This window comes from Labrus mixtus, chromosome 6, assembly GCF_963584025.1.
Source record: "Labrus mixtus chromosome 6, fLabMix1.1, whole genome shotgun sequence".
In the NCBI taxonomy this organism is placed as follows: domain Eukaryota; kingdom Metazoa; phylum Chordata; class Actinopteri; order Labriformes; family Labridae; genus Labrus; species Labrus mixtus.
The window spans coordinates 32,529,874-32,532,373 of record NC_083617.1 but is presented as its reverse complement, the minus strand read 5'-3'; the positions used below and the strand labels follow the sequence as shown (position 1 = coordinate 32,532,373).

The 2,500-nt window shown below is 43.0% G+C and overlaps 6 non-coding genes and 5 pseudogenes across 6 annotated transcripts; all 11 read left to right on the top strand.

Moving 5' to 3' along the window:
* LOC132976180 (5S ribosomal RNA) overlaps positions 1 to 73 on the top strand; it is a 109-nt pseudogene extending 36 nt beyond the window's left edge.
* A 123-nt stretch (positions 74 to 196) lies between these two features.
* LOC132976163 (5S ribosomal RNA) lies at positions 197 to 305 on the top strand (annotated as a pseudogene).
* Positions 306 to 426: 121 nt separating this feature from the next.
* LOC132976199 (5S ribosomal RNA) lies at positions 427 to 535 on the top strand (annotated as a pseudogene).
* A 123-nt stretch (positions 536 to 658) lies between these two features.
* On the top strand, positions 659 to 777 carry LOC132976527 (5S ribosomal RNA). The gene has a single exon (XR_009673665.1). It is a non-coding gene; the product is annotated as a 5S ribosomal RNA (ribosomal RNA).
* A 116-nt stretch (positions 778 to 893) lies between these two features.
* Positions 894 to 1,002, top strand: LOC132976726 (5S ribosomal RNA; annotated as a pseudogene).
* Positions 1,003 to 1,125: 123 nt separating this feature from the next.
* On the top strand, positions 1,126 to 1,244 carry LOC132976316 (5S ribosomal RNA). Its single transcript, XR_009673463.1, has one exon. It is a non-coding gene; the product is annotated as a 5S ribosomal RNA (ribosomal RNA).
* A 122-nt stretch (positions 1,245 to 1,366) lies between these two features.
* On the top strand, positions 1,367 to 1,485 carry LOC132976536 (5S ribosomal RNA). Its single transcript, XR_009673673.1, has one exon. It is a non-coding gene; the product is annotated as a 5S ribosomal RNA (ribosomal RNA).
* A 121-nt stretch (positions 1,486 to 1,606) lies between these two features.
* LOC132976285 (5S ribosomal RNA) lies at positions 1,607 to 1,725 on the top strand. The gene has a single exon (XR_009673433.1). It is a non-coding gene; the product is annotated as a 5S ribosomal RNA (ribosomal RNA).
* A 122-nt stretch (positions 1,726 to 1,847) lies between these two features.
* On the top strand, positions 1,848 to 1,966 carry LOC132976390 (5S ribosomal RNA). The gene has a single exon (XR_009673533.1). It is a non-coding gene; the product is annotated as a 5S ribosomal RNA (ribosomal RNA).
* A 123-nt stretch (positions 1,967 to 2,089) lies between these two features.
* LOC132976645 (5S ribosomal RNA) lies at positions 2,090 to 2,198 on the top strand (annotated as a pseudogene).
* Positions 2,199 to 2,321: 123 nt separating this feature from the next.
* Positions 2,322 to 2,440, top strand: LOC132976552 (5S ribosomal RNA). Its single transcript, XR_009673687.1, has one exon. It is a non-coding gene; the product is annotated as a 5S ribosomal RNA (ribosomal RNA).
* Positions 2,441 to 2,500: the final 60 nt, after the last annotated feature.

The window sequence follows — 2,500 nt, the reverse complement described above, 5'->3', positions numbered from 1 at the left end:
AGAAGGTAAGCAGGGTCGGGCCAGGTTAGTACTTCGATGGGAGACAGCCTGGGAATACCAGGTGCTGTAAGCTTCTTCATTTTTTTGATCATATGTTTTTTTTTTTATCATATAGAGACATATTCACATGTCCAAAAATTCAGCCAGAATCAAGAGCATGACATCTTTAAAAGGCCCCTTTCTGCACACAATAATGGCTTATGGCCATACCACCCTGAACTCGTCCGATCTTGGAAGCTAAGCAGGGTGGGGCCTGTTTAATACTTGAATGGGAGACCGCCTGGGAATACCAGGTGCTGTAAGCTTTTTCATTTTTTTGATCATATGTTTTTTTTTATCATATAGAGACATATTCACATGTCCTAAAATTCAGCCAGAATCAAGGGCATGACATCTTTAAAAGGCCCCTTTCTGCACACAATAATGGCTTACGGCCATACAACCCTGAACTCATCCAATCTTGGAAGCTAAGCAGGGTCGGGCCTGGTTACTAGTTGGATGGGAGACTGCCTGGTAATACCAGGTGCTGTAAGCTTTTTCATTTTTTTGATCATACGTTTTTTTTTTTATCATATAGAGACATATTCACATGTCCAAAAATTCAGCCAGAATCAAGGGCATGACATCTTTAAAAGGCCCCTTTCTGCACACAATAACAGCTTATGGCCATACCGTCCTGAACACGCCCGTTCTCGTCTGATCTCGGAAGCTGAGCAGGGTCGGGCCTGGTTAGTACTTGGATGGGAGACCGCCTGGGAATACCAGGTGCTGTAAGCTTTTTTTTTGATGATATGTTTTTTTTTATCATATAGAGACATATTCACATGTCCAAAAATTCAGCCAGAATCAAGGGCATGACATCTTTAAAAGGCCCCTTTCTGCACACAATAATGGCTTACGGCCATACCACCCTGAACTCGTCAGATCTTGGAAGCTAAGCAGGGTTGGGCCTGGTTAGTACTTGGATGGGAGACCGCCTGGGAATACCAGGTGCTGTAAGCTTTTTCATTTTTTTGATCATATGTTTTTTTTTTTATCATATAGAGACATATTCACATGTCCAAAAATTCAGCCAGAATCAAGGGCATGACATCTTTAAAAGGCCCCTGTCTGCACACAATAATGACTTATGGCCATACCACCCTGAACACGCCCGATCTCGTCTGATCTCGGAAGCTAAGCAGGGTCGGGCCTGGTTAGTACTTGGATGGGAGACCGCCTGGGAATACCAGGTGCTATAAGCTTTTTCATTTTTTTGATCATATGTTTTTTTTTTATCATATAGAGACATATTCACATGTCCAAAAATTTAGCCAGAATCAAGGGCATGACATCTTTAAAAGGCCCCTTTCTGCACACAATAATGGCTTACGGCCATACCACCCTGAACACGCCAGATCTCGTCCGATCTAGGAAGCTATGCAGGGTCGGGCCTGGTTAGTACTTGGATGGGAGACCGCCTGGGAATACCAGGTGCTGTAAGCTTTTTCATTTTTTTGATCATATGTTTTTTTTTATCATATAGAGACATATTCACATGTCCAAAAATTCAGCCAGAATCAAGGGCATGACATCTTTAAAAGGCCCCTTTCTGCACACAATAATGGCTTACGGCCATACCACCCTGAACACGCCCGATCTCGTCCGATCTCAGAAGCTAAGCAGGGTCGGGCCTGGTTAGTACTTGGATGGGAGACCGCCTGGGAATACCAGGTGCTGTAAGCTTTTTCATTTTGTTTGATCATATGTTTTTTTTTATCATATAGAGACATATTCACATGTCCAAAAATTCAGCCAGAATCAAGGGCATAACATCTTTAAAAGGCCCCTTTCTGCACACAATAATGGCTTACGGCCATACCACCCTGAACACGCCCGATCTTGTCCGATCTCGGAAGCTAAGCAGGATAGGGCCTGGTTAGTACTTGGATGGGAGACCGCCTGGGAATACCAGGTGCTGTAAGCTTTTTCATTTTTTTTGATCATATGATTTTTTTTTGTCATATACAGACATATTCACATGTCCAAAAATTTTGCCAGAATCAAGGGCATGACATCTTTAAAAGGCCCCTTTCTGCATACAATAATGGCTTACAGCCATACCACCCTGAACACGTCCGATCTCGGAAGCTAATCAGGGTCGGGCCTGGTTAGTACTTGGATGGGAGACCGCCTGGGAATACCAGGTGCTGTAAGCTTTTTCATTTTTTTGATCATATGTTTTTTTTTTTATCATATAGAGACATATTCACATGTCCAAAAATTCAGCCAGAATCAAGGGCATAACATCTTTAAAAGGCCCCTCTCTGCACACAATAATGGCTTACGGCCATACCACCCTTAACACGCCCGATCTCGTCCCATCTCGGAAGCTAAGCAGGGTCGGGCCTGGTTAGTACTTGAATGGGAGACCGCCTGGGAATACCAGATGCTGTAAGCTTTTTTATTTTTTTGATCATATGTTTTTTTTATCATAGAGAGACATATTCACATGTCCACA